Source organism: Mauremys reevesii, linkage group 11 (assembly GCF_016161935.1).
Source record: "Mauremys reevesii isolate NIE-2019 linkage group 11, ASM1616193v1, whole genome shotgun sequence".
Taxonomy (NCBI): Eukaryota; Metazoa; Chordata; order Testudines; family Geoemydidae; genus Mauremys; species Mauremys reevesii.
In genome coordinates this window covers 24,082,563-24,107,285 of record NC_052633.1, presented here as the reverse complement: position 1 = coordinate 24,107,285, position 24,723 = coordinate 24,082,563, and the positions used below count along the sequence as shown (strand labels likewise).

At 42.4% G+C, this 24,723-nt stretch overlaps 1 protein-coding gene across 1 annotated transcript in view; it reads left to right on the top strand.

Moving 5' to 3' along the window:
* Positions 1-24,723, top strand: part of SLC39A10 (solute carrier family 39 member 10) — a 102,594-nt gene that overhangs the window by 800 nt on the left and 77,071 nt on the right. The window lies entirely within an intron of this gene.

Below are 24,723 nucleotides of genomic sequence, written 5' to 3'. Positions count from 1 at the left end.
TCATTCTTTGTTCCTCCATGACCGGTACTGGAACAATTTGTACAGTGGGAGTGCTGAACCATTGAACCAAACTGTAAATCTTGTATATGATGGAAACAACTTCAAGCCAGGGGGTGCAGCAGCACCCCCAACATCCCTTGATCCAGCATCTATGCTCCATGAATAGCAAAAACTCAATACAATCATTGTCTGTTATCTGTGTTTCACTGCCAGAAAATCCCTTTACTTTCTGTTTGCCTGTTGACCATATGGAAGCAAGTGTCTTAAGGGTTTCATGAAGTGTTTACCATGAGAACTTTTGCCTCTATCATGTTGGGAAAGGAACTTTCTGTTCCTTCTACCCTGTAAATGAAAGTGTCTGTTTGCATTAGCTATGCTTTGAAAGCTTGTACTCTGCAAAAGTTCACCACCCAAAGATAGATAATTTTAACAACAATCTTGAAATAACTCTTTCTGAAGTCTACTCTTACTGGCATATTAAACCCTGTTTGGTTTATGGTTTTGTTTTGTTTTCTGTGTCCTGTAAACTTCCTCCTACCCTTGCTGTTTAACCTCGACTGGTCACAAGATATCTGCCTGTGGTCACAAGGAAGGCTCTATTGCATAACAGCAAAGTACTTGAAGTTTTGAGGGATGGTGATATGAACAAACACTTTCCAAAATATATGTTGGAAAGGAAGTTTGTCTCAAATGTAAAGCATGCACTTTTTCATGCAGCAGATCTTGGGTTTTATTCAGCACCTTCCATACTCAAGGTATTCCAAATTGTTTCAACAGAGTAATGAGTTAGGATTGATTAGCCATATTTATACTGTCATATTTTACACATGAAAATATGTACATACATGAAAGTGTATGTACATAGCCTTGGATTAAATTTATGTTTACTGAGGAGATAAATATCTGCCATATTAACAGCTGATCCTTACTCTTGTCAAAAGTGCTACCAGATCTCTCTCACCAATAGAGTTTGGTTCACTAACTAATCTAAAAAGACTGGTGAAACTAACAGGTCAGTGCATTTTCCCTGCCTCCCTTCCCCCCCATACTTACCTTGTGCTGGCACTGCTGTAAAATATTATGAGCCCAAGTTCTGATAGGCAAATTGAACTCAAGTCCTTCTGAGGCTTCCTGCTCTGGCCCTTGTTTTAGGCTAGAGAGGACAGTGCTCCATTATGAGCAATACTTAATGGGACCCAATCCTGCGACTGGATCCCTGTTGGTGGATATCTACATCTGTATGGTGATCCATGAAAGTCAGTGGAAACCCATTTGTTAAAAGAAGAGCTAAATCCTCTTCGCCCACCACTACCAAACAAAGCTCCTTCTTGAGTGTTGGGAGAAGTTTAAGCCTGACTTCTCACTTTGTATGGATAGCCGTAATAGACAGAAGACCCTGTTACCAAAGTATTCCCTAGTCAATGAAATATTGAGGGGCCAGGGAGGAAGCTTGGAAAGATGGAGCTTTCAGAAAACTACCATACAGAGTCTTTGGATTAATGGAGGGCAGGAAAATTAATCCAGACCTCCAAACAATGCAGTTAAACCAATCTAACCCGCACTGTAGACAGCACTAAGTCCATGGGAGAATTCTCCTATCAGCCTGACTACTGCCTCTCAGGGAGGTGGAATACCTACATCAACAGGAAAACCCCTCCCATCAGTGCAGGTAGTGTCTTCACTGACGTGCTACAGCAATACTGCTGTAGCATTTTAAGTGTAAACAAGCCCTTAGATAGCTCTATTAACACTGGGTTTGGACTTAACTTTAAAAATGTTTGGGTTTTTTTTTAAAAAAACATTTGTAGACATTCAAATGTATTGGAATTTCTCCCATTGCCAATAAATAGCAGTACTTAAACACAAAGTGGCCAGGCTGTGAGCTGGTGTAAACCAGCATGGCTCTATTGACTTCAAGCCCCAGAAGAGGATCTGACCAAAGGCATGATGCACTGATTTTTTTTTAATTAAATTACCCTCAGTATTGTTTAGTGCAGTAAGTAGATGAGTAATCTGCCACAGAAAACCCAACATCAGACCTAAGCCAGTCTTTTTTCTTTTTTTTTTAATTGCATCTCAAACCTATAAGCCTTAATTTTGACAACTCAGCAGCTGTGAAACTTCCCAGTTTTCTGCACTGACAGAGTCCCAGAGTCTGCAGTAGAAGTGGTCTTTCAATTTCACATTGACTCTCTTGGTGTTTGTCATTTTAGAGCTTTAGGAAGTTTGCAGTGCCTGGATTCATTAGATAAGGGAAATGGGTAATCTAAATCTTAGCAAACCTTGGCTGCCACAGAGATTCACTACTGCAAATTTCTTTCAAGATTAAAATGGAAAGAAACCCCATAGGTCTCTGTCAGTGCTGACTTCCGATGGCTACTGTTATAACAACTGCTGAAGTTGGTGTCTTGATTAAAAAGTCTATTTTAAGTTTCTGTATCTTTAAAAAATGTATTTTCTTTAATATATATGCTGAGTGCTGTGGAAATGCAGGAGGAAATGTGGATTTAAAGTTCAGTTTGCCAGTCACATGAGAAGAGATTTCATTTTAAAAAGAGCTTTTCTGGATGAAAAGGCCAAATTCTGCAATTGTTAAAAGCAATGTAGTCTGGAATAAATCCCTTGCATTCTGTGTATCACTCTAAATTTATACTGGTGTAATTTAGATCAGAATTTCTCACATAATGATTAAGAGCACAAAAAAAGTCACATCTATTCTTCAGACACATTTTATAGGACTCTGCAAGAACTCTGAATCAGCCTGTAGGATATCCTTTGACTCAAAACAAACAGTTAGAATTCCAGCCTGACCAGGAGCTCCATGTTCTTGCTTGGAATTCCTGAACATGTCAATCAAACTATTGATTAAGGTGCAAGCCATATGAGCTATAGCTAGATTGGCACCGACTCAAAAGAATGAATTCCCTTTGTCTGAAAAAGTGGGCTCTGTCAATAGACTTTTTAAAATGTACTGGGAAGAAAATGGCTGTGATAAGTAAAAGACAAGGTGGGTGAGGGAGTATCTCTTATTGAACCAACTTCTATTTGGTAAGAGAGACAAGCTTTCAGAACAGAAGTTGGTCCAATAAAAGCGATTATCTCCCCCACCTTGTGCCTCTAATATCTTGGGACTGACACCAGCTGCACTGCATGTGGCAGCTCTAGGCATCATGGTCTGTAAGTAGGTTGTTAGTTTCTTCATCATAATCTTATAAATAGACATGTATGTGGACTTTTAATTCTTTCTTCAAATTGAAGTGGAGGAGCACAAGCTTGTAGCTCTGTCAGTGGGCTTCAGCGGGTTCTGTGTTGTATATCTAATAAGGTTTTTAAGTGATCTTTTTGTCTATATATTTTGTTTTTTAAAAAAACCTTAAGTACTGAAGCTGGGATTAAGGAGGAGAAGTTTCTTGAATTTGAAGCCCAAGGGTGGGTGGGTTGGTTGGTGGGTTTTGTTTTTTTCCCCATAAAACTTGGTTGATATTTTGAAGTCAATTGCTTCAAATCAAAGTATGAACATCCTATCAACTGTAGACAATAGGCCAAATTCTAACTGCCCCTTAAGCAGCTTCCTTAAAGTCAGTAGGATTGTATAGGGTGGGTAGTCAGTGCAGAGAATAGAGTGGTACTTTATATCGAGGTAGCAAAATATGCATGCCTTGCTCAGTTTGCAAGGAAATCTATAGGGGATGCCTAAGAAGGATCTCTGTGCCTGAATTTCTCAACCTGTGATAGCAATGGTGGGACAGCTAGAATAGATGTGGCCACCAGCATTTCAAGACTAGTGTCATCTTAAACTGGCTCAGAGCAGGTTTACACAAAATTATTTAGATGCTGGCAGCTACCAACACCTTGTCTGAACAGATGCTCCAAAAATGAATAGTGATAGCAACTCTCAATGAGCTAATTTTTGGCCAAAAATTTGACCTGAAATGGTCACAGACAAAAGAAAGCAGTGTCTTATTCACATGGGGAATAGAGGCAGGAGCAGTAATATTGTAATGGTGATGCAAGGACATTTAGGACAAACTGTTTTGGGACTTCTTTCCTGTGGAGGAAAAGGAGAGAGTAGTGTTCAGGAAGCCTGAAAGTTTCTTCCCTCTCTCTCCAGAGGGAGGTCAAATCACAAGGAATAGAGAGAATGTTCAGGGCTGATGGAGGAGGATTCTGAAGCAATAGAACAGCTGGCAATGACTTCAGAGCTGCCACGCCATTAGCACTCCGACAGTGTAGGAGTTGCAGCAGGGTTGGTTTCCATATGGAGAAAATATGAGAAATTTTGGTGCAGCTACTCTAGCTTTTGGTTGTTTTGTTATCTAATGCTTAACGATGGGAGAGGAGATAAATAGCAAGGTTTACATGGAGAAGAGAGCCTTTCAACAATCCTTTTGCAATGGGTATTTCAGGGAACAAAACTGTTGCATGTTGCCATCATCTGATGTAGGGATGTCATGGAATTGCAGGGGAGAGGCATCAAATCAGGACAGACTCTTGGAATGTTGGTTGGGTTTTGGAGGGTAGGTTTGTCTTTTAGGACACTGGTGACCAAAATGTAGAGAAAAGATCACTGAGCTTTTATCCCTGAACTGAATACTGCCAGTTCACTTGAAAGAAAAAGCAAACTTTTCATTCTGTTAGTAAACCTCTGTCTTTGCCAGTAAAAACTGAAGGGAATGAATTACAGCTGATAGGAAGGAATGCAGTGGGGGAAAAAAGGAAATGCCATATTTAGTACATACAGTATTGGTGATTAAACTTGAGTCTCTTTCCAGTTCTGTTTTTGCCACATCTGTTTTGGGATCTGAGTAAAATTGTGACAAGGGCAAAAGATTTTGAACATGAACACTAATTTTAAAGCTCAGAAATCCTAAGGCAGTCTAAAAGATTGAGTGTAACTATCAAGGTCAGGTGGTCCTCTTGTAAAATACTGGCTGTGTTTTGTGTGTGTCAGTGGTGTTTCCCCTATCAGGGCTTGCCTGTGGAGAGAATAAGTAGCCTACTTTTTCTTTTTCTTTTTTTTTTTCTTTAGTTCAAATAGTAATGACCTGAAGGATGATGGTGGGTTTTTTTTTGTTTGTTTGTTTTTTTAGCTAAAGCCTCACTGCAATCTTACATGGAAACTGACTTCGGTCTACCGATTATGAATTCATCACACTTCCTCTTCTGTGTTTGTATGATCCGGTAACTAGTTAACTTTGATAGTTATTGTCCATTATGTGATGCTCAAGGTGGCCTAGTACAATGAATCTGTTTGAGGTGAACATTGCAAATTGCATTGTCTGTGCTGTAACAAGTGACAAAACTACTTATTTTATTCATGCAACACAATAGTGTGGTAGTCCTCAAGCAATTGGGGTATACATGGATTCACTGTTATATTAGATCTTAAACCCTAAGAAGAAATTCTATTATTTTATAGTGCTAAAGGATGCTATGTAAATCATCTCACATGAGCAAAATCAGTTATAATAGCTTACCATCTAAGACCCTAATCCTGCAATTCATTATACTTCTGTGCCTGCACAGAGCCCAACTAACATTCAGGTCCTAATCCTTCAAGTCACTCATAGCCCAATGAGTGGGGATGACAAACTATATGAAAGGGATAGAGAAAGAGAAAGAAAGGATGAGGGTTACAACAATACTATTACATGGTTACTCAGTTCAGACTGAAAGATATGAGGGTCAAGTCTGAGTGGAGCCAGTCACAAACTGCACAGGACCCTGAGCAGCAGCTAGTAAGTATATTTTTGCTGCTACTTCAAAGAACACAAGAAACAGATATAAGGTAATAAAAGAATAGGTAATAATTGGAGATATACCAATCTCCTAGAACTGGAAGGGACCTTGAAAGGTCATTGAGTCCAGCCCCCTGCCTTCACTAGCAGGACCAATTTTCGCCCCAAGGATTGAGCTCACAACCCTAGGTTTAGCAGGCCAATGCTCAAACCACTGAGCTATCCCTCCCCTCTCCTGAGTAGTAGTGGTGGGCTGATAGAAATAGTGCGGGGGGGGGGCGCGAAGAAACATTTAAAACATCTGATAAGGTGGGACTCTCGCTGGCTGTGCTTGCAGGATCCATTGAATGCCAGAAATAAAGTACATAAGTTGGCAACTTAACTTTGCAGTATTGGATATAATTTTATTTCTGTGACTCTAGTTGTGGAGAGGTCAATCTGACACCACAGCAGAACTAATAACATGAACAATTAATGCTCCGTTTATGGGCTGTGCTTGTATTTCTCTGTAAGATTTTGGACTTTATTCATACAAGGTGAAAACTTGAGTTCAAATAACAGATGCATGTGTTTTCTACTTGTGTGAGCTTGAGCTGTTATAACCCCCTGATTTTACTAATGTAAGGGCCCGATCCTGCACAGATTTATGCATGACATTTACTTTCAGGGGTGCTGGAACAATTTTGTATAGTAGGGGTGCTGAGAGCCATTGACCCAAACTGTAAAGCCTGTATATAATGTAAACCACTTCAAGCCAGGGGTGTGGCAGCTTCCCTAGTTCCAGTACCTGTGCAATTTTACTCATGTGCTTAGTCCCACTGAACTACTATGCGATTATTCACATGTACGAGGTACCTTGCATGTTAGTGTTCACAGGATCAGGACCATCCTTACCCAAATTAATTGACAGTAGTGATTGTAGAATCTGACTGGCTCTTTCAGTATCCCACAGTTTGTCAATGGCAACATCAAGGTAAAACTTCCCTCGTTCTCCAAGATGCTCAAGGAAGTTTGTTCAGCTTGAGGTGGTCTGGTTTAGAGCATTTAAATGAACAGAAATGTCAGTTTACTTTCCTAAATACTTGCTTTGGTTTGTGCCTTCTCCTTAATCTCTGCTACATTTTATTGAGCTCCTTGGCTGCTGTATAGTACCACAGTAAAAGCAGCACTGGTAACTCAAATGCTGCTGCCAGCTTTCTCTGTGTATTTTTGCCAATATCTAGCCTTAAGCTATTGAACTCAAGGACTAAACCATGCCAGAACAAAGCACCTGGACATTTGTCAGCTGTGGCTTATTACCACTAACTTTGAGTGAGTAACCTGACATTGGTATACAAGAGGGTAAGGGGGTGGGGGAGGCAATGTAACTTATTTACGATCGTCTCTGCATAAGGAAACTAATGTTTACAAAGTTGTGGGTTTTTTGTTTTGTTACTGTCAAATATTTTGAAGCTCAGATTTAGCCATGGAATCTGTTTTCAAACCTAATACATGAGATATTGAAAGTGTTTTAAAGACAAAATAAAAATCGCAGACCTTCTCCAACCTCTTTCCAGGAGTTACATACATGAAACAAGGGGGAGTTCTCACAAGGTTTGATATATCCCCCTCCACTTGCTCCATTCGTTGCATCATATTTCTACACACAAGTTTGTATTTTATTATTTTTAATTGAGGCAAGGAATGATCTAGGGTTAAGGCACCGCCTCAAGTGGAACGACGCAGTGAGCAAAAAATGATCAAACTATACTATTTAAAACTACAAAAGAAACCCAGGTAAAGAACAGGACATCTTGCAGGGCAGATGTTAATGCTCTTTTGGCTCATACTATAACAATAGGGGGGATGCTTTGAAGTAATTCTATCGCAATCACAAAGAAATCTACTCTAGATGGAAGATAACAAAGAAAACTTAACAATATGGGGAATAACTTCAATGCTTTTAACAAGTATGCAGAAAATCTATAACCTCTCTTGCAACTTTGCATAGCCTTCCCTTATTTCCTCTTTGAGGTCTGTTTTAAATTGGTGTCCCTTATTTCTGAAGCCACATGGAATTCAGAAGCCTACAGTGTTGAAATACAGGAGTTATTCTGTGAAATGGAACGAGACTCCCATCTGATTTAGGAAATGGAGGGCAGCTGATTTGATTTAGGCCCTCCAGCTTCAAAACACAAGAGGTGTACAACCTCCAAGCCTAATGCCCGTGCTCCCCCGTCTGGGTGATCATTCAGGACCGTGAGGCACAGGAGGAAAGAGAATGTATCCTAAAAATAGGTGTGTGCATATACACAGAGGAAGTTATGGGGAAAAAACATGAAAGTTTCCTGTTAAACAGTAAGAGATGGAAATCTGAAGTGCTCCAGCCAAGGCCATGATGGGGGGGCGGGGCGGGGGAGGCATCCTGATTCCCTGCTTAGATTGTCACCTTGGAGCTTGTATTTAACATAAAATAGCTAATTTTCCCCACAACTGGAGCATGAGCAGTGAAATGCTAGTGCAATCCGCAGTCTGTGCATGACCATCGTTGGAGTATCTGTGAGCCAGGATCTCTGTGGTTGTAGGCTGAGCAGCATTTTAAAGCCATTCTGTCTTAAGGCAATAACGTAATGCTGAAAGGGGAAGGAAACCTGGACTTGAAAGACTGGGAATATTCATTCTGGATTTCCTGGTTTCTTTAAGTGAAAAATAACAAACTAACCATTGTGTTAATGTAGCGTGGAACACGTATCAGTTCTATGTACACAGCACTAGCAAGGCTTGAACCCCTGTAAAGCTTCACCATTTCCACACTGCCGACACCAGAATTTCAAAGTTTAATTTGGATCTGTACTAGGCAAAGCTACATCTTCCAGATAGTAATACTTGAGGCTGTAAATTGATGCTTTATAATTGAACAAAGCACACTAGGTATTCTTCCAGTGATCAGAACACGTTAATAAAATCTTATAGGAAGACTTCAGGGGCTGTAACACTAATCACTGAAGACTATGGATACTGAGCCTTGTCATGAGACTGCAGTATTATAACTCTGACCTGTGACTGGGCCCAGGGAGTAAAATCAGTCTCTTACCAGCCCTACTATGTCACTGAAGTTCTACTGTACCTCATATCTATCTACTTCTGGTTTCACTGTACTACATCCTTACTAATAATTAAAAGTGGTTCCTAATGAAAGCTACAGAACTACTACTTCCTTCTAACTTTTCTTCAAAAACTGAAAGTGGAATGTACTCTGGAAAAGCTATAGTCTTTAGACTCAACATTCTTTTGCTTATATTAGGATTTGTCCATGAACACCTCTGCCTTACTAATGTGCATGGCCCTTTGACTTCAGTGGAATTAGGTAAGCAAGTAAAGCAAGCAGGATTTCACTCTTGGAGGTTTAAGGTTTTTTTAACATGCTTTTTTGTATCTGTTTTCTGAAGTGCAGCTGTCCTCTTAAAGTAATTGTTACAAAGCCTCATGGTGCTTTTTTTTTTTTTTTTTTTTTAATATACATATGTACCTCAACAGATCCCATTTGATGTTGTCATTGACCAGTAAAATGGTGGTGGTTTTTCTTCTGACTGCCAGCCCTGCAAATTTAACCTGGGATTTAAGAGTCAAGCTGAGTCCTTTCCTTCCTGTTCATCACCAATCATAAAGGTTGGCAGGCCAGATTAGGCCTATGTTGACAACTCGGTTAAATCTCATGGAGTTGCAGCTGACTAGAACTCAGCAAATCACTCTCCCAATGAGGAGCAAGAAGCAGCCAAATCTGTAGCTCTTTTCTGGCTGTGTCTGATTCAATGCAACTGATACAGAGTTTTACTACTTTTTACTCTTAAGTCATGGGAAGCTGATAGGATGTAAAATTCATTGAAATACTGGTTATTGTGAAGTATTTGCTTAGCAATATTAACTCCAGTCCTGGAAAAAGATGTGTCCTTTGGCTAAGTGGGTAGAACCCAAGAGGAAACCAAACCCAGTTGTTAACCTGGGGGTGGAGGGTGAATGTCTCGGGAATAGGAGCAGGAAATAATGTCCATACCTTTCTGCATTAAGCTCTGTTTGAAGTCCACTGTAGACAGGTGACCACTGTCCACTATCAGTGGCTTCAGACATCTGCTGTGATACACAGGTGCCCAGGAAACATCAAGCACCTATCCTGAAGGTAACCGAGCCACTCAGCCACAATAGAAGCTTGTCACACATTTGTGGACAGGACTCAAGTATTCTGTGTTGTGGCTTTTCTCCATGTCCCTCTGTCTTTACTGACTGAAGTGCTCTGACGTGTGGTTGTTTCTTGTTTCTCTCTTTAAAGACACAGTGTGACTAAAACCATTTGCTGACTCCATTTTTTCCCTTGCCACAGTGGTGGTAGGTGGAAGCAGCCTGAGATACCAGGTGACCAAATACTCTAGCATGGATATTGCTTGCTATTGATGGCAACCTCTGTATGAAATAGTACTATGATAGTGTCTTTGGGGTTTGTCACAAATTATTCAATAATAGTATTCCTATATAGCACTCTACAGGTTGAGGTCTGTACAAACTAACCCTGAAGATCTATGAGATAATTGGGGATTATTAGCCATATCTTAGCAATGACCGTAGGGGGAAGAGTTACAGTAAAGATGACATGGTGGCCACATTCCTTGTTCAACCAGTAAGGAGAAACAGGATAAAGCATGTGGGGTTTGTTTTGTTGTCACTCCCTTCCCCCCACTCCCCTTAATGGCTGGAGGGTACATGCTGGCTGAGCATGTACCCTCCAGAGTCATCACACTAGCTGACAGGATTTTCTGGTGAACTCATTAGGCACATGTATAGTTGTACCAGTATACACTCTGTATAGATTCCAAAGCCTTAACTAAACATTTTATGCCTTAAAAAAAACACTGTTCCTTATACTCCCCATATTGCCAAGAGATCATAAAGAGCTTAATTCTTTTGTATAAGAATTTACGCCTTCATCAATATAAAGGAAAACAGGGTGCAAACCTGCACGCATTCTCACACTGTGTTTACAGCAAGGATCCTAGTTAGGATGACCAGATGTCCCAATTTTATAGGGACAGTCCTGAGTTCGGGTCTTTGTCTTATATAGGTTCCTATTACCCACCCCCACCCCACCCTCTGTCCTGATTTTTTCACACTTGCTGTCTGTCTGGTCACCCTAATCCTAGTATACAACTGTTGGCTAGAGGGAAGCTTGACAAGTGGAACAGTTTCTCCCTTCTCTTGCCAGTCTCTCTGTTTGGGAGCTTGCTTCAAGCAGAGCTATGTACAATACGACAAGCAGTGAGACAAAAAGGAGATGTTGAAACAAGCTTATTGCAAGCACTAAATGCAGCTGTTTATAGTAATAAGCTATCCCTGTGTGTTATGTTCAAATATGTATTGGAATTGCAACTGAGCCACAGATGTTCTGTTTATATATTTAGTATCAGGAGAATTTAGGTTACATTCAGAAAACTTCCTCCTTCAAAACTTTCCCCTCCCCTTTTAAGAAGGGGAAGAAAAATAACTAAAACTAAATTAGCTCAGTACCAAAGAGAATAGAATTCTCAGCAAACAAGTGTCATTGCAAGAAACTAGGGTCGAGCATTGCTCAGAGCCCTACTGCAATTCCACTGAAATAAGAAGTGTCTGAGGGTATAATCTGACTCCTGTGTTCTCAGGTAACACTGACATGAAACTTGCACAAGATGTCCTACCCTAGCTATGATTCAATGAACAACACAGAATATAAAATACAAAATTGGAAGAAACATTGTCACTTAACTCCAGGGGAAAATGAATATCGGAGGGTGAATATTAGCAGGGTGGGGTGGCACCAATGTAAACATATCAGGACTTGCAAATTATCTGTGGCACTACAATTTTATTTCTCTTCTCAAAACCTGAGTCATTATGGCATGATCATATCTGTGACTAATACTGAATGTGAGACTGATCTTGCACTCTAGTAACCTCATCAGCTTTTCTCTGGAAGTGAGTGAGGGCAGATCCAGCTCCAGCTCCTGTATATCTATGCATTTTTATCAGTAGCATATAGAGAGCCCAACTGAGATCATGGCCCCGTTGTGCTAGGAGCTGTGCAAACACAAGTGGGTCAAACATCGGAAACACTAAAATGAAGAAAACTTCTTGGGAATGTGCTGCTGGTTGCTACTCGAAAGCAAGTCTCTCCTCACTGCACTGCTAAATCTGTAAAAGGACAGTAGATCTGTGCAACTTTTGCAGCTCTATAATGCATGTGAGATCCTGAAATTAGATGGGATTTTGTTCTTGTTGAGGTGTTTTGGTGTGTGTTTGTATTGGAGATATATAATTTTGTGGGTGGGTGCGGTGTATGTTTTCATGTATCTCTTGGATGTGCCCAGTGAGCTTTCTCAGCCTTTAGGTGAAAGAGAATGGCAGGTTAAATCTTTATAAAAAGAGTAAGATCTTTGTTCAGCTAAACTGAACAAAGGGGGTCGAGGGATGTGCTGGCTGCCCTTCCCGCAGCCCCCCATTGGCCTGGAGCAGCGAACCGCAGCCAGTGCGAGCTGCAGTCAGCCAAACCTGCAGACGCAGCAGGTAAACAAACTGGCCCGGCCCGGCCCGCCAGGGGCTTTCCCCGGAGCAAGCGGCAGCCCTAGTTTGAGAACCTCTGCTATACATCTCTCCACTCCCTTTAACCAGCTAGATCTTCAGAAGTATCTTCCATAGTTTCTATACTGAGGACCTGGTATCAACTGGAAATTTCTAGTTGTGTGGAATTTTTTTTGGTCCTCCTGTTCCCTGGTCACAGCCTGCCCTTCCTCATCTGCCTCAGTTAGACTGTGTGAGCTCTCCCAGAGGCCCTGTTGTTGTCTTTAACTTTCTTATAGCCCAGCAGGAGCACCTCTGCCTTACTGCAGCACTGACTTGCATCACATTTGTTGCCCCCACCCTATATTACTTGTGATCTACAAGCAGATGATTACACTCCTGTCCCATCTGAATGGTATACAGGCCGCAGAAAGTAATGAAGTCCAGGGTCTCAGTTTGGGACCACACTGAAACATGAGACTATGACTGCTGAATAATCAGCAGTGCAGTCATATCACACAGTTGTATGAACGTGCCACAAGCTAGAATTGCAAAGGACAGCACTTGGCTGCACAACAGTGAAGTGTCCTCCTGTCAGGAGGACCGCGGAAGGATATACAAGTAAACAGGCTGAACCAGTTAGCCAGCAAAGCATTGTGGGATAGCAGTGGGAGGACTCCTTAACTGCATCTCTATCCCAAAACCTACCTGCTTTGTGGGTAAACTCTTTCTGCATCTCTTAATCCACTCCCAAAGTGGGTTTAATAAGGCACTGAGGGTGTCTGTGGCTGTTTTAAGGGGGTTGACTTTAGTGGGAGGGGGGGTTAATGTCCAGATGACCCAGGATGGCTCTCTTAACATACAGTAGTTTGCCTTCAGTGCTTAAAAGCTTCTGAAACCTTGCAAGAACACTGCAAATAATAGAGAGACAAGGTGGATGAGGTAATATCTTTTATTGGACCAACTTGTGGTGGTGAGAGAAATAACTTCTCAGCTGTGTAAGACTGTGTCTCTCACCAATGGAAGTTGATCCAAGAAAAGATATTACCTCACCCACCTGTCTCTGTAATACCCTGGGACCACTACAGCTCCAACAACACTGCATATGTAGCAAATAAAAGCTGCATTGCAACAGCTCATTTCTGTACACTAAAGCAGGGGTGTCAAAGTTGCTTGGATTTTAAGTACCTGAGGCAGAGTCTAGAAAAGCTTCTAAAAAATGAAAAATATCCTTAATCTGATGTTAAGGCTTGTTTGATCTTTTGTAACCTGAAAAGTCAAAAAAATCTATATAGGTCTACAAGAGGCAGTTGCACAAACACTTACTTAATTGATAGTCCATTTAAAAACTCCCATCGGGGCGGCTCTAGCCATTTTGCCGCCCCAAGCACAGCGGCACACCGCGGGGGGGGCGCTCTGCCAGTCGCCGGTCCCGTGGCTCCGGTGGACCTCCCGCAGACGTGCCTGCGGATGCTCCATCGAAGCCGCGGCACCAGCGGACCCTCCACAGGCACGCCTGCAGGAGGTCCACCGGAGCCGCCTGCCGCCCTCCCGGCGACCAGCAGAGCGCCCCCTGCGGCATGCCGCCCCAAGCACGTGCTTGGCGTGCTGGAGCCTGGAGCCACCCCTGACTCCCATACATCTTGACATTTGGCTATAAGGCTGGGATTTCAAGAGACCAGATGCCCAAATTCCACTACATTTTAGTGTGATTGGAATGCTTACCTCCCTTAGGCTTTTTTGAAAGCCCCAGCCCAAAGTGATGTTCCCAATTGGCAGTTCAAATCTAAAGGTATTTTTGACTTTTGTATGCTAGACTAATGCAAGCTACCACTGTAATCGCACGTAAAGCCATAACCTTTTATATTGGATCTGAATAATAGTCACTATTATAGTTAAATAACTCTATCTTCAAATGGCTATTTCATCTTCCTATTATGTCCTACCTTGATTTTTTTTTCTCTCTCTCTCTTCCAGAGACATTAAAGAGAGAACTAGCATGGGCCAAATACTGCCATTCCCATTCCCGTGTTGCAAATCCCAAGTAAATGGGCTTTGCAAAGGAGATCTAAGAGTTTTGGGGAGGAATCCCCAGTCCATCCCCTTCCAGTTATGGTGGATTGTCATGAAGCAACTGCACAGCCACTACTTCAACTCATAGATTGTAGCAATTCCCCCCAAGGGGATTTAAATTAGTGGATTTGCATGTTTGTGGATCTACCTACTCTTCCTATAACCAAATGTCAAGGCCGCAAGAGCCATGCATGATATTTAGGTTGGGGAAGTCCCCTGTATGGTAGAACAGTGGGAGGGGGGACTTACTGCCTCTCCACTGAGAGGATAGGTACCAGCACATGTTCCTTTGTCTTGGTTCTCCTTGTACCTGAAATTCAGGATTTATACCTTCCTCCACATGTACTATACTCTCCCATCAAGCACTTCCTGAAAGTAGAGTTCTTTAAATTCCTACATGCTACCCTGTGCATACCCATGACATGCTACTCTATTCCCTACTGTGCCAGCAAGAACTGCAGGCAGTCTTTGGGGCATGTAAACTGCTGCAGTCCCCACCATTATGACACTGCTGCCCAGAACGGACTTGGTTTCCCTCCATCTTATAAGATAAGGTGAGAATTGCTGGAAGCAAGTAAGCCCCACTTTTTTTTTCTTCTCATTCCTCCTTTATCTCCATTAAACTGACAAAGCTAAATTTAACCCCATTTCCCCCACCCAGTGACCCCTTCTGCAAGAGAGCAGGGGGATGGAGTGAAAGAGGTGGAGGGGGGGGGGGAAACTTTGAATGGGCTCAGAGGGGAGTATAGGAGAGTCAATAAGAGGACTGGCTTTTTCCCACTATCCCCTCCTCAAATGCGTTTTTTAAGGAATCAGGATTTTTCTCTTGCATATACCTACCCCTTAAAAGAAAGTGTGTTTTAGGATGAAGTCCAGATCAGTCCACAATTAATTCCTGTTTGTGATAATTTATTTGAAGAGCAGTACTTGTAAGTACAAAGGATGAACGTACAACTCGGCTTAGATCCTGTAGTATATAATGTAAATGGCAGACAGCACACAGATATCACTCTGTATTTGCATAGAGCAGAACCCCCTCACTGAAGAGCAGTTCCATTCTTCTGAACCAGCCATTAATTTGAGACAATGGTTTAAAAGAATGCTTGTCACTCAGTCAAGTGGAACCAAATTAAAGCTAGATGTGGTGGTGTGTGTGTGTAATATAGCATCAGGGCCATAGATGGTCCTGAGTTACAAAAGTCTGATCCAGAACAATTCATAGTTAAGGGGCTTTTGGAGGAGGAAGCTTTGCATGGCACCCATTTCTAACAGCAGTATCTATGCTAAATCAAGCTATACTAGTAATTCCCTGCACTCCCTGTACTGCCATGCACAGTTTACTCCTGAAGGAATTCTGTACCTAACAATTCTGCACACAATATTTTAAAATTTTACAGGCTCCAGCATGGCAGTGGGGAGCACAGGCCGCTGGCTGCATGGAGGTGGGAGATCACCCTGCAGTGCCCTCCGTCCCCCCAGGACACTGACTCGGTAGTGAAGCTGTATCCAAGCCTGACACAGCGCAAGGGCCAGGGCTGCCCCAGAAAAACCCCAGGGCCCTGCTGTTCTATGCCTGGTGCACCAGGTGTGGCCAGGTAGGCTCAGCCCAGCAGGAGCCAAGTGTGGAGGGGCTTAGTGGAGGGCAATCTGAATGCACAGGGGCTTGTTGGGGGAGGGGTTATGAGTGCAGGGGTAACAGGATGCTGCAGGGGGTCCCGGTGTAGGTGGTTGGAGCTCAGCAGAGGGGATCTGGGTGTGGGGGGATGGGGTTCGGCAGAGGGGTCTGGGTGTGAGGAGCTCAGCAGTGGGGTCCAGGTATGTATCTCTCATCCTAAGTAAAGGGTAATCTCCAGCCCCACCCCAGAGCCCACAGCCAGAGCCCTCATCCCCCCACACATCCCAATCCCCTGCTCCAGCTCAGTGACAGTGAGGAAGGGTGGGGGAGAGTGAGCGATTGAGGGAGGCAGGATGGAGTGAATGGGGGCAAGGCCTCAGAGAAGGGGCGGGGCAGGGGCAGGGCAAGGATGTTCTGCAAATAGAAAGTTGGCAACCCTAGGGGGAGATGGCATTCGTCTCAGAGCATAGTTAGTTATTTGGACTGTGGTGTGGCCACTTCCAAGAGGAGTGGAAGATAGGAGGACCGCACCTGGAACATGTGCCTAGAGGCTCAGAGCCAGGGCAGTGCCTAAACTCATCCCTGCACCTAGCAAGTTACAGGTAGGGGGGATGCAGCCTTTGGATCCCCTCAGAGTAATCTAGAGAGTGTCCAGGGGGACCTCAGCCATAACCGTGACACCAGAGGCACCGCCTGCTTTTGGACTAGTCTCTGCTTTTATCCTTAAAAGGGCTTCTAGGCCACGCTTGATGCTGAGAGGGCCTTAAAAATGTAACATTTCTAAATGTAGGTTTGTCAGACTTCTTTCCTCCCCCCCAAGTTATCTACTGCCCCTAACTTTGCCCCTCCCATACAGAGGTGGGCAAATAACTGACACTCTCTTCAGTTCACTGGCCTTTTCAAAAAAATAAGTAGCTCAAGCTAAACTGAAACCAATTTTTCTGGTGAATCAAAAGCTTAAGTTTGAGACAAACAACATTTTGTTTGAATTAAATCAGGGCACTTTTAACTTCTGTTTAAATAGAAGCAGAGGCAAAGGCTAGATTTACACAATGGGTTGCAGTTGTTGTCATTAGGCCAGTGAGTGAGACTAACTCTCCCTCTAGCCTAGTAGTTAGGGTATTCATCTGTGAGGTAGGAAGAACTGGTTTTCATCCTCACTCCAGAGAGGGGGTTTGAACCTGGACCTCACCTACATCCCAGTGGAGTGCCCTAACCTCTGAACTGAGGGGGGTTAGCACCACTTTTTGTAAATATCACCTTAAGTCCACCTGTGAATATAGCTCCCCCCATCCAAAAAAACCTACAGTGGTAATCAAGAAACCAGCAGGGAGGGGTGGATGGGAAATCAGGAAAGAGAATATGGGGGGACAAGGGGGGTGAGGCGAAACACAATCTGGGAGTGAGGTGGAAAACAGGGAACTGTAAGTGAATTGGAGAACAAGTGGCAGAAGAATGGATGAGGTTGGTCAGCTATAAAAGCAGTGAGGTTGAAATTAAATTAAGGAATTAATCAGAAGAAAGGTGCACACATTCTAAACTAGCAAATTGTAATTATTTCTCTGGCAGGTGTTCTACAATTTTGTGCAAGGGGGTGGGGGAGGGAGTGGAGAGTGTAAATGGGGAAAGGTTCTGAGAGTGCTTGTTAACCACCTGGCAGAATGGTTATGCTAGTGTAACGGCAGCAGTAAGGGCCAGGTTCCATATATCTAGAGTCCCTCTTGACATATAACTAAACTGGGTTGAGTCTTAATGCAGAAATCAGGAAAATTAAATGATCCTTCCCGGTGTCGCTTTAACAGGCAGAACTTCCCTACCTGCAGCAGCACTCTGACTGTGTACAAATGAGGAAATCTGTACGAGAGGAAGAAACAGAATATAGAGGCCAATTATAAAATATTCCCACCACCACCACCACCCTTTCAGTAACTTGGCAGTAGTCCACCTCCCTCCCATTCTGACCACCAGTGAAGACATTGACAGGTGGTAGTTCCTTGGATGCATCTTCATTAAGGTGCTGGGTACACAGCGCCTCACCAGAGTCCACTGCTCCTCTCCTCTGGGATGTCTCTTGCAGTGAAGCCCTCATGGGAGAGGAACCAAGACCACTTAGTACCTCTGAGCAGACCCCTGCTGCTCGGAAAGGAGCTCTCTGCTAACCAGTGCTCCGTGGGTGTCACTACCCATCCACACAAAATTTAAGTTCATGTATAATTGTGACCTCCTGAGGTTTGCTAGATGAATTGTGGGTAGGTAGCCCATGTAAATGAAGCTCTATTTCCTTTTCACCCAACAGAGGGCAGAGAGAGCAATTTACTTTGTGGGGCTTTTGCCCATAGGGCTCACACTAGCTGGCTGACTGAGCTGGATTTTGTAGTTCAATAACTGAAGCTTGGAGCCCCAGGCTTGTTTGGAGAATTGTCCCTTGGAATAAAAATGTTATGCCTTGAGCCCAGTACTGTCTTCTGGCCTCCTTTTCTTATTCTGAAAAGGAGATGAATGAGGAGCACAACTAATCTCATTTTCCCCATCTCTCTTGTATATAAAATGGTGCACTTAAGTTGGGGGGAGAAGGCAAAGAATCATCTCATGGCTCATTCCAACAATCCGAAAACCTGTTCTGTGAAAAATGGTCTGATCAGGATTAACCAGTGTCAATGGAGTTGGGGGGAGGGGAGGAGTAACTGGAACCTTGGGTAAAATTGTTCTGCTCCCCCTAAAATCTTGAAGGTTGGTCCATGACACCTTCACAAACAAGAAGAAATGAATGAACTCTTCTTTTCTGTCAACCGTGCTTTGTTGATGGAAGAGTTCTTCCACTGACCTAGGTACTGTCTCTCAGGGAGGTGGATAACTACAGAACCCCTCCCATCACTGTAGTGAGTGTCTACACTGAAGTGCTTCAGCAGCGCCACGGTAGTGTTTTATGTGTAGACATACCCTCAGTGTGTCACCTTGAATAAGCTCACCCAAGAGGCTCCTACTTTGTCTTGTTTGGGCTCATTGACTGCTTTGTAGAACACTGATGCCCCTAATCTATCTCTTACAGACACACACATGGAAGAATCCTTTTTCCTGTCTAAAAAAGAAGCTGACGTTCTTAGGAGTGTTTATCTTCACTGAAGGGAGATAACCTTGAAAAGAGAAGGTAAAACATGAAGACATGGTATACAAGACATTTCTATACAACAGGGGTAGGGAAATGCGGGGATCAGTTGGGCCCCCATTTGCTTCCTTTTTGGACTGAGGAAAGGAGGCCACAAGATAGTACTAGGTAGACAAGGTGTAACTGCTGCCAATGCTTCCAACATAAAACCTTTAGACAGACTTTATTAAGAGGAATAAGAAAAAAGTTTTGGATATATAGTCAGTTTATGATCATGTCAATTTTTAATTCAGTAAAAGTAAGATCCTATAAACAAGTGTAATACTTTTGAAATCTGAAACATTATGAATGTCAAATATTTAGGAATGGGAACATCTCTAGAAGGTTCTAAATTTTAGCCAAGCTTTTAAATATGCTCTTCAACCTGCCCTCTCTCTTTGGCCTCAGGCTTATTGTACCCAATGAATGATGATATCTTGGTATGAAACACCATTCTGTTGTCTTAGTTATTCACTGAAGAATTAAGCACTGTGAAGGTTCCTTCAGGTATAGAAAAATGGCTGGCCATCTCCTGCATTCTTTGATTCTCCTGCCCTCTTTCAATTGGGAACCTGTTTATCAGAGATACTGTAGAACTATTCACTATTTCACCAGTACAGGAGTCTCTTCTTATCTTAAATCTTGCATTGTTGTTCTTATTCCTGTCATACAGAGACTGCACAATTTCATTATTTTAAGTTAAAGATACTGATGTGATGTGCCAGACGCATCCATTTATAAATAGCCCCAGACAATAAGAAAACTCCCCTTTTCATGAATAGATTAAGTTGCTAATCTCCTTGTCTGCAATTTCTAGGCTTTTTTTTTTTAAGATGGTATCGACCTCTCCTTTTGCAAAGACTGTCATCAACAAAAAGGGGGAAATAATTTGGAACAACTGAGAGAATGCATGAATAATTGTTCAGCTAAATCATGCAAAATCTTGTAACTTGGCTCTTATTCACAAGCGCTAAGTAGTGATTGGACATGATTCTGCAACCCCTTATCACACTGAGTAGCACTTATATGAATAACACTGTGACTTGCTTGAGTAAATATTACTCACTGTGAAGTAATAGTTGCAGAACTGGCCCCACTATATGTAATCAATAATTCATTATATAGTGTGCCAGACAATGTACTATGTCAGTTACTCAGAAGAACCTTGGCATCTTGGCCGTTCCACTAGATGTCCCAGAAAAAGGAATCAGGAACTCTTACAATCCCAGGCTGCTTCAGCACCAATCCATCTTGAAAGTGAAGGGAAGGACTTTCAGTGCTGCTGATAATCAGTATATTAACTAACAAATGCACACCTTGGAGTGTGGTGTTCTCACTAGTAAAATATGCAATAAAAACTAAACTGGATAGGCAGAACCTAATCTCTTATATTGGATTTTGGCAAGAATAATGATGCAGACTGTAACATGCCTACTCTTGCAAAAGATTGCTAATAACCATATATAGTCAGAACTTTGATCTTGCATCCAAAAAAGACATGTCCAGTGGCAAAGTACTCTCTCTCTTAAAAACATGCTGGGGCATTGGTTTAGTACAGGCTCACAGTTTGTCATGGGATGCTACTGAATTACCAATGCTTCTTTCTGCAGCTGAATTGTCCTGGGAATTCTCCCATCCAAATACTTACTTAGATTTAATGAACTAACTACTAACAGGAAAACAGCTCAAGGCTGCATGGCTACTGAGGAGAGGCAGTGTGGACTGAGTGGAAGGGCTTAATCCCAGCTCTGTCACTGACTCCTTCTGTGGCCTTTGTCAAGTCATGCAGACCAAAGTTTTCAGACTTGGATTACTAAATCCAGGGGTGTTGGTTGTCCCAAACTCCCAGTGTGGGAGCTGCAGATTCTCAGCAGCACTGAGAATCATTTAGGTCCCTACATGTGGATTTTTTAGGTGGCTAGTTTATACATGTATGCTTGAACCTCTTTGCCTCCATTCCCACATCTGTACAATGGAATAATATGAAACAGGTAACCCCGTTTTAGCGCTTATTAAAATGCCAAGTAAATCCTAACACTTGCCCCAATGTATACACCACACTACAGTGGCTGGGACCTAGAAACCAAACTTCTTTGAACAAGTGTCCACTGCAAAACTTTACTAAATGTTGGCAACTAAGTACAGCCCCCCAACAAAAAATGCTTGAGTGGATAAGGGGTTTGGTGGGGGGAAGAGTTCTCCTAGGGAGGAAAAGCAGTGGTAGAACCCATGGGTTGAGGGGGAATAGAAAAAAGAAGAGGAAAAGGTGGAGGAAAGACAATGATCCGGAAGAGGACAGATAAGTATGAATTACAAACAACACTGTATTGGAGTCAGTAGAAAGAGACCATGTAATGGGAAGGCAGGGAGGAGTGGTGGGGAACAAGGAATGGGATAAACGATTTAAAAGGTGAAAGTATGAGGTGGGGGGAAGCTGTTGCTCTTCAAGGAAATTATAGGGCATAGGAGGGAGGGTGAAGGAAGAAACATGGAGACAGAAGAACATTTTAATATTCTAATTTTGGGCATCTCTCACTATCCTACCTAAGCGCTATAGCAAGAAAGGTAACAGTGCCGTGGAAAAACTCTGAAAACCACATGGGAATTTACAAAATGCAAAGATCTTGGGTTTTAGTGACTGCAACTTTTATCTCTGCATTTGGTTATTTCATTCAGAGGTAAAGTCAGTTTAGCAGAAACTTGCAGGGTTGTGTGCTGGGATTCAGCTAAACAGCCCATTAAAGTTAATGAGAGTCAAACAGCTAAATCTCTTTGTACTAAAATATTGAACGCCTACCCCTGAAAGTCTAACTGCTGTCACAGAGCTACTTAAAATTTTTCCCCTGTTCATATGATTAATCCACTGTTTTAAACTAATTTGGCATTCTAAAAGAGAAGTTTGCATAGAATAATTGCTCAGTAGTCTTGCTTCTGTGCATGCAGGCATATCGCCTTTCTATGCAGTCAAAAATGCTGTGCTTTTTTTTTTTTTTTTTAAAGCAAGGTCAAACTCCGAAGAGTTCTCATCTGTTGTAGTGTTAGCCATTATAAAGCAAAAGCAAATTGCCAGTGCTTTTATACGTTAATTTTCTTTATTGTTATGGTCTTAGGGTCTGTCCTTGTGATTCTTTTGTGTGTTTTTTTTTTTTTAAAGGAGAAAAAAAAAAGATACCTGTTGTGTTCTTGATGATTCATTCCTCTTGCCAGGGAAAATAAAATGCAACAGGCATGTTTTCCTTCAGTATATCCTTACCTGGGGGATGCATTCTGGGTGACTAATTGCAGGCCTCTTTCAAGTAGCGCAGTTGTACATTAATCACAACAAAGCTTGCTCTCAAATAAAAGAGCTAGTGGATACTTTCATTGTTTTTTATTACACATTAAAATAGTTTGGCTGGATCAGATTATGCTTGCAATCTTTAGCTTTCATACAAACAGAATTCTGTTCACATGTATTTCTTCATACAAGTCACTGAAACAGAAGCACTTTACAGGTAACCTTCAGAATAGTGTAAACAGATGGCTTCCAGTACTGGGGTATTGGGCTACATGGTGCTATGCTGAACCAGCTTCTAAGCCTTCTTTTTTTAAATTTGTGAATTAACATCTGCAGTACCCTATCTTACTATGCATCTGATGAAGTGGGCTGTAGCCCACGAAAGCTTAAGCTCAAATAAATTTGTTAGTCTCTAAGGTGCCACAAGTACTCCTGTTCTTTTATCTTAATAGAGACCACTCCAAACTTTTCTTTTCTCTTCAGTGGATCTGTATCAGGTCCAGGAATGGAATGTGGGGTTTTTTTTGGGGGGGGTGCTCTCTGGGTTGGGGTTTTATTGCAGGGTTCTGAGTTTAACCCAAAGTGATACTTGCTTGGAAAAACTCTAGCTGAAGTGTTTCCATTTCAACTCAACATTTCCAAGACTATCTTCACAAGTAAAAAGGCTAGAAACTTTAAAATGAAAACTGAGATTCTGATTTACATTTCTAGATCTGCTAAGTTAGGAGAGGAAAGCTAGTTCTCTTTGCAATTACTTTGTCCAGCTAAATAGAATTCAACACAAGATGTTAAGTAAAACCAAAATTGGCTGATTAGCCCTTAAACACTTATTCCTGATTTTCTGGACTGAAGACTGTGTAAATTCAAAAAGGAAAAGAACCTTCCTAATAGATTATATAATAATGCTGCCAGACATAGGATACTGGTTCATTTCAGCACTGTCCCGGGACAATGAATGACAGATGCTTTCTAATGTAAACAGATGTAAAACAGTGAGATTGGAACAAAGAATAGATGTTTGCTGATAAGAAAGGTGAAAAGAGCTTTAAAGTACAAGGGAAATAAAAACAAATTATGCATTCAGCACCATGTGTATCTGAAAGGGAGAAGTGGGTTGGAGAGAAGCTCACAGCATGATGGGTGTATATATACCATGCTAAGGAAAATGCAGAGTTGTTTTTAGGTCAAAGGAAATCTGATGTTTATACTCTTTAGACATTACTTAGCTACACAACATGCCTTTTAATGGTAACTTAAAATCCATTTTGTATTGTATTTTAAAACATAGGAGGAAGCCAACAAAATGTTATCTTAACATCCAGGAACTTCCAGAGCAGAACAACCTTGCCATACAAGACCTGGATTCTGAAAACACTTAAGCATGTGCTTTGCTTTAGTATAGTGAATAGTTCCATGAGAGTACTCAAACTAAGCACGTGTGTGTGTGTGTGTGTGTGTGTGTGTGTGTGTATATATATATATATTATAATTAGTCTAATTTAGGATATTCAAAAGCAGACAATAAGATAAAGGAAAGAGGGAAAGTCAGCTGTGTTCCTCACTTACTTTATTGTATAAACTAAACCTTTTGAGATCCAGGACATCTTTGTAACCTTTGCCTTACACATTTTTAATATACCCCAAAACAATTCTTGCATATTTGTGTATATAAATACAAAATCATGCAAAGGAAGCAATCACACTGATCCAAAGCCCACTAACAGTCCTAGAAAGTCTCCAGTTGACTTCAGCTGGCATGTAGCTTGGTCTTTAGACCTTCCTGCATTGGGGAACATCTCTCCTACAGTTTGTCTGCCAATGAAGTAAATGTAACCGTCGCAAAATGTACCAAATCCTGTATTGCCCGGCATTAAGAGTAGTTTCTGTCTGCACTATTTATCAGATTACTGGGGCGGGGCAAAAGTTTTGGCCTTAGGGCCACCTCTGGGTGGGGAAATTGTATGCAGGGCCATGAATGTAGGGCTGGGCAGGGGGTTGGGGTGCGGGAGCGAGGGTGTGTGTGGGGGTGCGATGTGCAGGAGGGGGCTCAGGGCAGGGGGTTGGGGTGCAGAGGGGTGTCGCAGGGGGCTCAAGGCAGGGGGTTATGGGGCTCAGGGCAGGAGGTTGAGGTGCAGGAGGGGCTCAGGGTGTGGGCTCCAGCCCAGCGCCCCTTACCTTGAGTGGCTCTGGGGTGGCAGCAGCGGGGCTAAGGCAGGCTCCCTGCCTGCCCCAGCCCCACGCCGTTCCCAGAAGTGGCCAGCACGTCCAACAGTGGCTCCTGGGGGTGGGGTGGGGCAGGTGGCTCTGCCTCATG